General features: G+C 38.8%; 1 long non-coding RNA gene across 1 annotated transcript; it reads left to right on the top strand.

The window, feature by feature from the left end:
- The first annotated feature begins 371 nt into the window (after positions 1–371).
- LOC311585254 lies at positions 372–9,466 on the top strand. Its single transcript, XR_014775164.1, has 3 exons — positions 372–431; positions 6,245–6,383; positions 9,159–9,466. It is a non-coding gene; the product is annotated as an uncharacterized lncRNA (long non-coding RNA).
- Positions 9,467–14,619: the final 5,153 nt, after the last annotated feature.

Raw genomic sequence — 14,619 nt, 5'->3', positions numbered from 1 at the left:
GATAGAGCATCTGTTATTCAATGACAAATTTGAGTTAACCTGTTTTATTTCAACCAATGGCTATGGCCCAATTCTCTCTCCCCCATCTCTCCTTTCACCCTCTTGTACCCCTTAAATAAATAAATAAATATTCTGAGTTTCAAAACAAAAATTTAGAGTTTAGAAGTTATACCTAAATAATAATGGATTTTTATTGTCTTATAAGCAGATGTACTGTCAAGAATTGCTGCAGTGCTATGTAACTACTATGTCCCCATTTTCCCCTGTTCTCAATAACTTTTAAGCGGCAGCTCATGGATTCCTTACTGTTGTTGTCATAGTGACAGAATAACAGAAGCAGCTTAAGGAAAGAAGGACGGCTTCAGGGAGTCAATCCACCATGGATGGCGTGGCCAGAGGAACCAGTCTACCCCAGGTGCCAGAAATAGATGGTATGGATGGTCTACACTTTAGCAGTTCAACAAAAGGAGGGCACAAAGTGAAATCAGCACCTTCAATGTAATATGGTTCTGAGTAACAACCTCTGCTAGCAGGGTTCCACACCTTCCACAAAGAGCAGTGCCGTGCCAACTTAGGACCAGATGTTCAAGCACATGAAACTTGGAACATTTCAGATTTGGCCCATACAGCTTTGTTTTAGCTTTATGGACCTTATGTGAGTATACTTCTGATTATTATAGCAGATAGGCTATTTGATGAAGGAGTAAAACAGGTACTTTCTCTATTCTCTTCTCTCAGCCATCCCACACTATTGCTCAAATTAAAAAAAAAAAAAACTGGAAAACTTATCTTAAATAGTTTATTGAACCAATCTTGGGTGTAAATCAAACTTTTAAGGAAATACGCACTTTATTTTATTTTATCACTTTAAAACTAAGCATACAAGTGGAAATGCTATTTTATGCAGTAAGTAATTCTTGTTGGTTTCCTAGATAAATGAATTGTATTGAAAAGGTAATAAAAGGATTAAAACCAAGGTGCCATGTCTATTCTTCTGCATAGAACACTGGAGTTCATACAGTTAAATAATTAATCAAAACCCTCACAGCATGAGTAATGCCCAAGCAGAAATAGATTTGATCCTGACCCCACTGGAAGGCAGGATCTGCAGTTCTTTCAATTACCTCAGGTCTTCCCCTTGTCTTCCCCTTCAACTCTTCAACATTTCTCCTTGCCTTCACTAACAATCATCTAATGAATGGCAATGTAATTAGTCATTGTAGACTCATCTCAAGTCTTATTCCCTTGCTCAAGTATAGATGAGTATCACAGTTTTTGATACAGGATTGATATGAACCCAATGTGGAGTACTGGACATAGTCACTTTTTTTTAAGTGAACTGGTAATATCCACATTAGGTCTACATACTAAATATGTAATGAATAGAGGTTGATACTGTAGAGTGATGGATGTAGGAAAATCTAACTCTGTGATAAATAAATATAATTATGGTTATTAACACAAAGTATATACTTCAACTTGCTGTGAACACATTGGTATTGAAAGACTAGTGCTAATTTGGGTATAACACAAGGGCCTTTATAATCTAAAGTTCTTTATTTGTAGAACATGAAGAGAGAAATCTCTTGGTAGAGTTGTACACAGTTCCATGGTTTCCAGAGTTCCAGGAGACACTCAATAAAATTAACTGTGCAACAAAGAACATGTTAGAGGTAGACTCTGAGAACAAGCTAGTTCCTGGTGAAATTAATGTGCTACTGCAAAAGAACAATTAACAGAGGATAAATTATCATTTAAGTCAATGGTTCCTCATCTTATACAAGTACCATTTGTCTCCAATGATTGAGAAGTGGTTTCTTTTATGGTTTCTAATTTAACAATTGGCAGAAGAATCACCTGTAAGGGATTGATAACTATTAAAGTATCAAAGATTAAAAACTCAGAATTTTTAAATTGTCTTAAATCACTAGCCTTAAGTAAACATCACATGCAACATTGTTTCTGTGAATACATACAGACAGAGAGATGTGGGTACAATGTCAACACTTGATGGCATGGAAATTGAGAGTGAAATAATAGTTACTGGAGACAAAGAGTAGTAGAGAGGAAATTGTTCAATGAGTGCTGTCATAGTTAAAGAGGACTAGGAACTCTCTCTTTATAAAGTGCAGTAGAGTAACTATGGATAATAATGTATGCATTTCAAAAAATAGCTGAAGAAATTTCAAAAATCTTCCTTATAGAGAATAGTTGAGGACTAGATACATCTAAGCTGATTACACATTATCTATATGTAGCAGAACATCACACAACGCTGCAAATATTTCTTTTATGTTGTTGTATCAGTTAAAATACATTTTATTCAACCTTCCAAGCAGTCGGCATGTCAAATTATTTACCAGCTTTCTGCTTATCAGAGAGATGTGTCAATAGTCTAAGAATGTGATCCTTTTGTTATATACAAAGTTCTAACAATAAATAATCATAATAAATCATAATAGTACTTCATAATTTGAAACAACTCTTCCTCTCAGGTTACTGCTAATGTTTAGATATATAGTATCTTAATTCAAATACTTTCATGTGAAAGAGACACTTAAATCCTACAGATTTTAAAAAAGGAAACAATTCATCCTTAAATTTAAACAGTTAAGAGTGGGATCTAGGTTGACTCTTGTGTTTGAGTAGTGACTCAACCAAGTTCAGAAGAACTAATTTTTTCCAAGATTTCAGCTGCATTTGCCTTACATTGTAGTTTCATGTTTGAATCAGCTCTCACTTGGTGGTGGCAAGGCAGGTAGAAGCAAACACATTCTAAAATCTTAAAAGAGCTCACAACACAATCTGTCCTCTTTTGTAAATAGTCTTAGAAGTCACAGGCCTGAATCTCTGGGCAGGCTTTAAATCATTTGGCAGTCCAGTTACTGAGGTGGACAATTGGGTCAAACACAATAACACCCACAGAAAAAATGAGGATAAAAATTTCTTCAACATAAACCCAATGGCTTTAGAAAACAAAAACAAAGGACAGAGATGCATTACAACACAGTTTAGGTATGCCAAGCAGGTTCATGTTCACGTCAACTTCCAAACCTTTCCTTTTCTGGCCAATAACTGGTATTACTCCCAGACACCACTGTTCTCCTTATATGTGAAATGTATGCCATGAGTGATTCTCATCAAGATTCTGCTCATGTGTTGCAGACAGCATGCCCATCAACTTCTAGTGTCTTTTCATATCTTCATCTTCATTGAAATTCCAGCATAGAGGGCTCAGTCAGACAGTTATTTTTATATATGAAATCTTTAATCTACTACCAAGGCTTCAATTGCTATCCTTTCTCTTTGTAAATCAGTGAAGAAAACAATAAATTAATTCCTACCCACACCATGAATTTCCCTGTAAAAACAGAAGTAAATATATTTCTACCTAAAATCCAATGGTAGTAGAGGTCCTTCAGGAGTTGGGATGTGTAGTTTCTGTTGTTATCTAACAATAATAACACACAGTTCAGGATCTAAGCATTGGTTATACATTATTGCTAATGCAAACGTGGATGACTTAGACAAACATATTAGAGTTTGCTTTGTGCACGTGTCTACAGTGTTCTTACAGATTAAGCTAAGGGGTGACAGTCAGCCCTCATCATTATGGGTGAGAAGGTGACTAGATTATTTCTCAATGCCCAGTAGGCCAATCTAGACTGGTTCGCATGGTCACTAAAGATGGAAGGAATGCTGAAACCCATTCTCAGAATTTCTTTGTTCTCTCAGATTCTCATTTGGGTAAACTGACTCATCACTTGAACTCCTACGCTATGGCAGTTGAAAGGCTACAATGCTAAGTGCAATAAAATGTAGAGATTTGGGCCACTTTTATCAGAATCTTCCCTCAGGTGTCCCACTGGTATTGGCCTATATTTATGTTTAAATGTATAGTCACCCACTCATAAGTTGTCAGTAATTTCTAAATTTAAGATCTCATAGTACACATCATATCTGGATGGGGACTTTTAAATCTAATTCTTTTCTATCCAAGTACTTCTGAAAAAAAACAAACAGTAACAGACAACCTTTCAGACTTCACTGTCAACCAAATCAGACTAAGAAACACCTAGCAACTTTTGGGGCTCACCTTTGAGTGTACCTGTAAGGTGTTTTCATAAAGGAGTAACTGTGGCGAAAGCTATGCCCTCAATGTGGAATGCACCATTCAATGAGTCTTGGGCTGAATAAAAAGCCAACTGGGTTGTAGCCTCTTTCTCTACCTCTTGGTCCAGCAAGATGTGAAAGGTCATTGAGGAAAGTTGAGCACTGCTGGGCACATGGTCTCTGCCATACCAGGCCCACCATGATGGACTTTAGAGTGTCAAATGGTGACGCCAAGTAAGTCCTTGCTCCATTAATTTGCCTTCTCTCAGGTATTTGGTAACTAACAACAATGAGAAAAGTGGCTAATAGAACTCGTGGCTGAGGACAGAACAATCACAGTAAATACCCAGTTGGAAAGGTGTTTGAAATTATACGCTATACCCCCTGGAAATTCTACAATCTCCCTGGTTGTCTGCTGCCACATTTCCCTTCTTTGGAAGCACAAAGGGGTCCTCAATTGCCATCCTTCTCCCTCCATGGGTGCTTGAGACTCACATCATGGCCTTCGGTCCTCAGTTCCAGTACCACAGCTGTTCATTCTACATTGTCCCCCTTTTTTATTCTATTGGTTTCCTTGGATGAGCAGCATGTGTTAATTACTTTTGCATAACTGAGAGCTACTAAAAGGATAATGGATTGTTTTGGCTCACAGTTTCAGTGGGTTCAGATTGAAGATGGTTGACCAACCCTCACACCCCTGCCCATGATTAGGCAGAATGTTATGGTAACTTGAATGAATGTCAGTAGCTGAACAGGATAGTAGGATGTATAGTGAAGGAACTTCAATATCTTATGGAAGGCAGGAAGCACAAAAGAGGAGTAAAAACTAGAAATACCCACAGGCGTGTTCCTTGTGACCTATTTCGCCCAGCTAGATGTGACCTCCAACCTTTCATAACGTCCTTTGATTGTTAAAGAGAACTTCTGATCTAAGTATCTCTGAAAACACCCTACAAACACCTCAAGGAGTAGGTGTAATACTCTCCTAGGTTTCTCATCATCCAAATAGTGTGACATTTAAGATTAAACCCTAGCCTAGCCCAAGTTGGAATTTTAACTGGTAACCTTGCAGCTTCCTTTTTGCACATAGATACATGAAAATTCAGCCATTTTACAGTTTAAATTTTCTGTCTCTTTTAGTGCAAACTGCTACCATATTTGAACACACAGCCTCCTTAAAATCTCTACAGATGTCTTATGTGTCTGATCATATTACACATCTGATTTTAAATACATTACTACAGAAACGTTGCAACAATGCTTTTCACGCTACACTCCTCTTTCTCTGTTTGTATATGCATTGCAACTTTGCAAGCAGGCTACTGGGACAAGATGTCCTTGAGAATCTTGAAGTCCTTTGTAGACCCAGCTCAGACGTCCAACTGGTACCAGTTTAAGTCTTTAAATCTTCACAAGGTATTTCTAACCACATCATTGAGTTGGTATTAATCCAAAGATCTCTGTATCTGTTACCTACTACAGAGATAAACGATTTTATTTTCTAACTCTACAAATACGTTCCTGCTTGAACTTCTTTAAATTTCTTTTGAGAACCTCAGTTCCTTTTCTCGTCCGTGGTTCTTTCTGTGCCTTATCATTTAGAGATAGAAGAAAAGACCTGGAGTTTTGCTTTCTTCCCGGAAACATTTCTAGATAAGTTTGAATATACAACATGTTATTTTCTATATTAATATTTATTGAATGGACTTGTTTTGCCAATTATTTTATGGTGATGCAATGTATTGGTTGTAGTTTTCTTAGCCTCTGGGAAATTTTTCTTCATTATTTTCCAGGGTTTTGTAAAAAATTTCCTCTTTTGTTTCAACTTTTGCAAGATCCATAGTCTAAGATGTTAGTTGTTGTTTTCTTCATTCCATCAGTCAATTTCTACATGAAATATCTAATGCTGTGGAACAGACCTACAAATCACTCCATTGTTGCTGACACATTTGCACATTGGCTGGATAATCATGCTGATCTGCATCAACTGTGGTGGTCACAGGATCTGCCACTTGCCAAATTCACCTGAAAAGATGGGTAAAGACAGGTTAAATGCACATGCACATTACGAGTGTCTAGCTGACATGGGACAAGGATGTGATGGTGCTGCATTGATAATGTCATTTCATAGGGCAGGAGAGATGGAACTGCAACTAAAAGCACTGCTGTTGTTGCAGAAGACCAAGGTGGGGATACGTGGCAGCTCACAACTGTCAAGAACATCAGTTCCAGAAGATCTGATGCCCTCTTCTGACTTCTACAAGTACCAGGTAAGCACATGGTACACTTACCAAATGCATATAAACAGAGTATAAAAATATATAAACCTGTTGAAAGAAGGCATTCAAACATTATTCAAATGGTTGCAACAATACTTAAAGACAAAACATCAAAACAGGAAGAACCTACGAAGCCAAGATTCAGAACAGAAACATCATCAGTTATGTCCTGTCACATAGTATCTGCACAAAGGAGTCACTATGTCAAAGCAGATTAAAGGGGCAGATGAACACCATCCAAGCACTATTGATGGAAAGAGAAGTAAAGTCAAGTTAAAAAAGATGGTGAGAAGAGAGACTTGTGAGGTTTGCTGGATCTGTCTATTTAATACACTAATTTGGAATTTTTATTTTGTCATTTTTGACCCTTTTGTAGTTGATGAATGTTTCGACTGTATTTCTTAAAAATATAAATATAATAAAATACGTAATTATCAGTATTTTTCTTAAAACACATCATCATTGTCATTTGGGGAAAATGTACATGGTTAGTAAATTATAATTATAGTTCTTGAAACTGTACCCTTTTATTGTGATTTTTTTTATGGAAGTAGAGGGAGAAGTCAAAGTGTGAACTCTGGCATTTTTTTCTGGGTCACAATTTTTCCTGTGTTACATTACAAAGAGTGAGGTCTTTCATTAGTCCTCAGGTCCCAGCCCTGAAATCCTGACACCAGGACTTTTTCCTGAACCTCTACCCAAAACAAAGACAGCAATGTAAATAAGGGTTTTTCTTTAATAAGTACTTAATTATTTTTATGAATACATGTGCATCAGCCTATCTGTAGGTCTCTCTATGATTATATGTGAATTTCCTCTGCAGCCAGAGGAAGGCCTCAGATCCCCCAGGAACTGAAGATACAGGAGAGTGAGCCACCAGATTTGAGTGCTGGGAATTAAACTCTAGTCCTCTAGTAGCAAGTACCTAAACACCTGGGCCGTTCCTCCAGCTCCAACATTTCCTTGGCAACTACCACGAAGAAGGAGAGTAGACTCCTGGCCCGGATACTAACTTGTTTCTAGCAGTTTGTTGTCCTCAGAAGGTTTCTCTACTTTAGTGTCCTCAAATAAAGTAAATTAAGGAAGGACTTTAAATGAAAAGAATGGACAAGGAGACAGAAAAATGAAAATCGGTGAACAGAGAGGAGTCTTCCTGGGAGGACTGGAGCTCAGCTGCTTTTCTCAAAGCAGCCTCCTACCTGAAGAGACTTGGGAAGTCCCAGACTCCAACAATAGAAAGCACTTGAACACAGCCATAAAATAGCTCATGAACATGCTTCCATTTTCGGTGTGTCTGATAATTATTTGGAAGGGAACCCCAAATGAAAAGATCTACTGTGAACGCAGGATCATATTTATTGCAGAGGCTTGAAAAACTAAAACTAGCCTGAAGTATTTTAATAGATTTCAACCAGGCAAATTAAGACACATTGATGAAGTTAGACAATGCAATACACTCTTGCTAAAGCTATTCCCTTGTCTGCTATACAATCATCCCTAAAAGAGAGGCCAAATGGAGAGAGAAAACTGGTAAATTATGCATCATAGTCTCTATATTGTGGGACACAACACAGTCCTAATACACAAGTAACTGAGGAAACTTTAAAAAAATTCACTTCATGAAGTTGTACTTTTATTATAAAAACAGGTGATCTACGTACCTTAAAATTTAATTTTTAGGTCATTTTCCGTCATCTGAAATAACAATAGCAATTTAAAAAATAACCAGACTCCCCACAGTGAAGCAATGAACTGCTGTTGGGTTGGATGTCAGAACACAAGTTGATTTTCTTTGCTCAGAAACAGGATGTGGTCTGAAAAACTTTGTTGTTTGAGATTGCTTACAGTGTTAAAAAATCCACCAAGAAACTAGAGTTAAACTCCCTGTGCAGCAATTATTTTTGCTGTCAGCAGGAGGAAATTTTACCTCCGAAGGAAAATCTGAGGAGTCAAATGCGCCATCATGTAGAAGTCAAACTGCTCTCCTGTGTTCTTTCTCTGACTCCTAATATAAATGTCTCTCATAAGAAAGGACCACGGCTCATGTGGGCAGAGAAAGATCCAAATAGCAAACTTGGTTCAGACACAGAATGCATTATTCTCTATAAAGGTCTAGGTGGGAAATGAGAGCGGTGAGCATCACCTGGCTCAATTTAAGATGGGTGTTCTAGTGGGGTGGCCACTTCCTGTACATGTAACGATTCTGTAAGGATGTTTCACAGTGTGCCCGATTCCTATATTTTGTTCTGTTCATTTTTTATGTGCAAAACCTAAGTCTGTAACTTGGCCATTTATCTTCTAGCCAGCCTTCTGATGAAAGGACTAACTTCCTGTTGGAAGTATACTGTTCGCCATGCACACATCTTCAAGATACACACTGTTCTCTGTTTCTTGGTAGTTGTTTCATCAGGAACCAGGAACATGAAAATGGAGTGGGGGTGGGCAGTGGGAGCCAACTGGTCAACCAGCAAAGACTAAGCAGTAATTACTGCCAAGCAATTTTCTATGGTGTGGTCCCTCAGACCTCAGGATAGCAACTGGTTAATAGGATCCTTCATTTGGGGCTTCATCATATGCAGTTCTCACTTGCAAAAAAATCACAAGATGTCTTTCAAAAATCAAGAAAAGCACGAAAATTGTGTAAATAAATAATGTTCTTTCAACTTTATCTGGAAAAATAGTTATTTTGTGAATGAGATATATGTATATGCTTTAGATACCTAAATTCATTGACAAACCGTGTTGTTTTGTTTTGTTGCTCTTTAGCTTCCTTTCCCACTTTCTGATTAGCTGCAGCAATTGCTCCCAAGTCTTTGGACTCTGGCTACTTTTAAATTAAAATATGTTATTATTCGAGGCACAGCAGTGGTGCTTATCTGGAGATTGTCCCAAAAACATTGTGGGAGGTTTGGCATTTGAAAGAGAAGGCTTCTGTCAGCGGTGGAGGGGGGCAGGGGTAGACTCTACAGACAGCCCTAGAAGAAGCTACAGTGAGAGGGAAACCAGCAGAGCCTATGGGTGGGGCTAGGAATGTAGCCAGCCGTTGTACCCACATTGCACCGCGGGAGACTCCAAGGGGCTGTCAAAGGCAGATAAGCACGCATGCATGGAATTCAATTTGTGCTGGTCCAGGAGTCAGCAGTGCAGTGAATGACACCCCACAAGAGCCTCCTTGAATAGTTTGGAAATTAAACCTCATTTTCAGTCCTCCTGAAAAATAGCAGGCTGGACAGCCCTGGTATGAAAAAGACCAAGCAGGGCCGCAGGCGTGGGATCTCTAAAGAAACCTCCGTTCTGAGAAGACAGTACATTAGTTAAATGAACTCAAAAGAACGAGGAAGTCTGTCTGAATGAAGGTAATGCCCTCATTGTTCTAGCTGCTGCTTGGGCAGCCATGGGGCAAAGTTTCCAGAGGGAGAAGCCCCGGGTGTCTGTGCAGACGCAGAGTTTACAGATAGAAACACACAGATGCCGCGAGAAGGCTTGAGGTTCCTGCCAGCAAGTACTGCAGAGGATCCCAGTTGCCTCGCCAGGAGCAGAAGCTACTACAGACCAAAAGGAGCCATGCTGCTCCATCAAGAGCCCAGGGTGCCTGTGTGTCCGAGCTGATGCTACATCTAGTAACGAGCATAACACAGGACAGACTCCAAAATCGATTAGGTACTGTCTCAACAAACGTGTATTCTTTCTGTGACAACACCATCGCACGCAGTACACTGCACCACATCTCCAGTCCTCCCTGCAGAACCAATGAGGCTCTTGTGCTGTCAGGCTGGATTCCTTGTAACTTGGGGGGCGCTCCATCGGGTTGCTCTTCCCACTGCCTGTCTGTCTCCCCTCTCTCTCCTCCTGATACCTTATACTCCTTTATTTCAATTTCCCCCCCCCCCCCGACAGTTCTAAGCTGGTTGTTGAACAATAAGATCATGCTCCCCCATTCTCTCAATAACACTGCCGCCCCGACTATCCATCTATTGAGTAAGGAGTTACAGATGCTAAACTAATCTCAGTCACGTTTGTAGTCTCAGGACCTAGGTTTGTGTCCGGTATACAGTAGGAATTTAGAAAATAATTTCGGCCAAGTACATGAAAACGGCTTTAAAGAGCTTTACATGGCTTATTTCTTTCTTTCTTTTTTCTTTCTTTCTTTCTTTCTTTCTTTCTTTCTTTCTTTCTTTCTTTCTTTCTATCTATCTAGACCAATGCCAGTAATGAGCTTTGTAGAAAAGTCTAGAAACTGGCAAGAATAAAATTAAGTATCACTGACAAGGAGGCAGGACTTCTGATTCCAATAAGCTGAAACAAGGCAAATAAGATCTCTCCCTAGGATTCTTACACTTATCCTACATGGTTTTGCTTTCTTCTACTTTGACTCCTGTACCATACATTGGCCTAATCCATCAATCCTTTCTATAGACAGAGAGGTCTTCCTCAAACAGAACCCAGAAACATTACTCATGATATAAATTTTAACTTACCAATATGGAACATAAAGTCCTGTGTTGGTTGCCCAACCCCTGACTATCCCATGAGCATCTGGATTCACAATCCATCCTTGAACATTTACACTTCAGCCTTGCCTGATTATTTCTACTGTAGTTGAGATACGGCAAACAAAATAAAATAGGTGTGATTGAGTCTTTTATACACTGGCTTACACATTATTTGCAAAGCAAAAGCATGAGGAACTGTACCATTCCTGTCTGTTTACAGATGATCCTCCTGTAGAACTCTTTCTCTTCTTTAAGCCTGGCCTGATGCCTATTTTATATTGTCACGTGCTTTTTGCAGAGAGCCCTATGAACTGATCCATGCAGGTGGCTTGGGAAAGAACTTGATGCTAAGCTTTTGAGTATTTCAACAAAATGCACTTCAAAGTGGATCTGATCTGAAGACCCCGCAGACTGGGTAGACAGTGAGGTGAGTTTGATGTACAGGGACAAGACGTAGTAACAGTCCCTGTGGCCAGGAGTTTAATCTTTTATCTATAGATAACAGACTGATTACACCACATCCTTCAGAGAGCATGCCAATATTGAGGCCTTTACTCAGTATTTTGCCTACAGTGTGTAACAGTGTGTAAACAGCATTGTTCCAGTGTAAATGTTCAAGATCACATAGAGATAAAAAGCAAAACAAACAAACAAACAAACAAAAAACCTACTCAGATCTACCATCTCTCGTTGTATACCTTGAGAACTGAATATATTTTGTAGGATGATGTGCAATGGAAATAGAGGTGAACTGGACCTTGATAATGTAGATGTGAACCAAAGGCATGCATTATACATAAACATATAACTTGTAAGTACTGAATATTGCTGGGGTAATGTAGATGTGCCCCAGCTGTATTGCTCTAGTGTTTTATCATAGTACACTCACACACACACACACACACACACACACACACACACACACACACACGCTCACACACACTATTTCTAAGAAAGGCCTAATTCAATTCAGGTTGCATCTTTCAAAACAACAAGTATCTTGTCAAAGCAAGTATTTATTTTTGTTAGAAGTTGGACATCAAGTTTTTAAGTACACTAAATTATTAGTAATTCTTAAAAATGAATACTTTCCTTATGAAATTCTATATTCCAATATATCCAACATATTTAAGATTATATAAAGTGCATGAGGATGTGTTTCCACCCTTTCTGGATAATTCTGTGAAATGAGAGTTTCTTGCAAGAAGTCATATAAAAGGAGGGGGCTTCTGAAAGTTGAAATTTCAGGCTTATATTTTTGCTTTTCCTTAAGACGAGCTCAGATGTCAACTGTCAGCATATCATTTCCTTTTCATTGAGCTGTTTGCCCGATATTCACAAATCCAATTACTTTTCAGTAGCATCAAACAAGATTCTTACATGATTTTATTCTGCAACTCTGAATTTACTTCCCACTGCTTTTTGCTTTGCTTGCTTAAAATGAAAATTGACCACTTTCCTTCTCTCTCTTTTTTTTTGGGGGGGAGGTGGGAGTGGGGGGGCAATATATCATTGGGTTTTCAGCCTCAACATGGGTGAGACAAACATTCTTTCCAGTTGCAAAAGAGCAGCCTTGCTTCACACTTTGAAACTAGTTAAGAGAGGTTCTTGTGGGTCTCTGGTCATGCAGGAGGATAAGCTCCTGGTTGTGACAGGTGGGAAACAGGTGTGTTTACTTTAGAGTTGATTCTCACTGAGTGTCAGAGGCCAGACTGAACTGAAATCAGCTCTTCTTTACCTTCAAACTGCACCTATACCATAGGTTTGCCTCTACTCTGGTAGATACCATGTAGTTCCCTATAAAACACACACTTCCATTTGTTTTAAAGAGAGCCTTTGCTGCAGCTTGATAGTGTTATTTCTACTCTGGCCTGCCGTTGCCCATGGGGAAAAGGAGAGGGAATAGAATACAAAGAGCCACAGTTAGAACCACAGATCATGAGAACTGGGGGGGAGGGGGGGTCTTACAGACACACTGATGCCACAGAGACTTGGCAGCATCAGGTCAGATCTCCATCATTTTGTGTACCTGGAATATGAGCCAGGTAACTCAGGCTGCTCTCATATCAGCCCTGCAATGGACGCTCAAAGAAGAAAATGGCCACCACCACTGAAGCCATTCTTGTCCCCAAATGAAGAACAAAGGTCCACTATAGCCTATAAGGCAGTTTACTATCAAATTTATCACACCCTCACACCACGCTCCTTTCTAAGACACCAACTGCTAAACCTTTAAAAACACATGCCAAATTAATTTGAAATAAACAGTAACATGGTTGATACTTTCTATTCTGTAAAACATTTCCGTGTTTAGTATTGAGTCAAGTGATTTGATAGCTTTGTAAGATATTTTTCAGCTGTAGAAATGAAGTAGAAAATGTTGAAGAAAAAAAAACCCTTTGTTAACAGCCACATGGTTCACTGATTCTGTCACAAATGAGAGCATGCTAAGCAAAAATAATGATGGAAGGCCACAGCACTTTCTTCTGATATAATCCTGTCTCTTCTTACCCTCATTTTGATAAGTGGGCTGTGCTCTGGGCACGATAGGCATTTGGAAGCGATGGCTGATTTTGAAACACTTGTGCTGACTTGCATGTAATCACATTTATGTACACATTAATAGCATCAATGATTAATTATTTATGGGTATAATATCATCATTTCAGGCCAACAAGCAATTTTGAAATCAATGAGATACTGCCTATCCATGGTATAAGCCTTAGGTGTGGCACACTGGAAGAGACCCTTGAATCTTTTCCTTGTTAACTTCAAGATGATCACAGTTCAGAAAGTGTTATGGGATTATCTGCCTTTCTGCTCAGAAACAAGTTTTTGACACTTCTAAAATGATGGGCTGCTTATTTGGCTTCTTTCTGTAGCTGCAGAAGTAGTAGGGCTAGAAGTAGGCTGCAGGATCCTCTTCACACTTATCCACAGACCCGTGTGGCTTATCATAAAGCGCAACTGATAATTTTTATAATAGAAATCGGTATCCATTTTTTAATTGCATTATAAGCCGACAACAGTATCTCTGATCCAATGTATTCAGGAATTTGATTTGTAATTCACTATTTTGTTCGAAAATCCTTTCAATGTTCATCATCTGTCTCAGTACATTTCTCTACATCTTGTTTGGGCCAGTGGGATATACACAGGTGTTCTACAAGCAAAGGCTTCAAAACAGTTATATAATATGACTCCTACCCCTTCCATAACTCTGATACTGTGAAAATGTGTCTATTGGCCACAGGAAGAGATAAGATACACAGATAGAAGATAAATATCCCAAGCTGAGCTATTGATCAATTAACCAAATACCAGACAAGCAACAGATATCTGATAAACATGATTATTGCTTTAAACCACTGACTCTCAATTCATTTCTTGTTAAACATTTTTGTCACATTGGCTTCTCCTATACGCTGGCTTCAAATTCATCCTGTCTTCTCACAACTAAAAGAATGAATTTTGCCACTGCTCCTTAGAAAAACATTGTCCACCTTGTTTTGTACCAGGATATATAATATATACTATATAATGTCTTACATTATACTTCTATGAGTTAATTACCTTGGTGTTTACCAATGGGTGCATGGATCTAGAAGGATGCCAGGCCAGTATTTGCAGTGCTAGGAAGATGCTGACAGAATCAGGATTTCAGAGCCAAAGCTCATTGCAACACACTACCTGCCTCTGATAGTGAAGGTGGCCGGTCAAATGTTGGGATTATT

Source organism: Acomys minous (genome assembly GCF_964271855.1).
Source record: "Acomys minous genome assembly, chromosome: 15".
Taxonomy (NCBI): domain Eukaryota; kingdom Metazoa; phylum Chordata; class Mammalia; order Rodentia; family Muridae; genus Acomys; species Acomys minous.
This window is presented reverse-complemented; position numbering and strand designations above follow the sequence as displayed.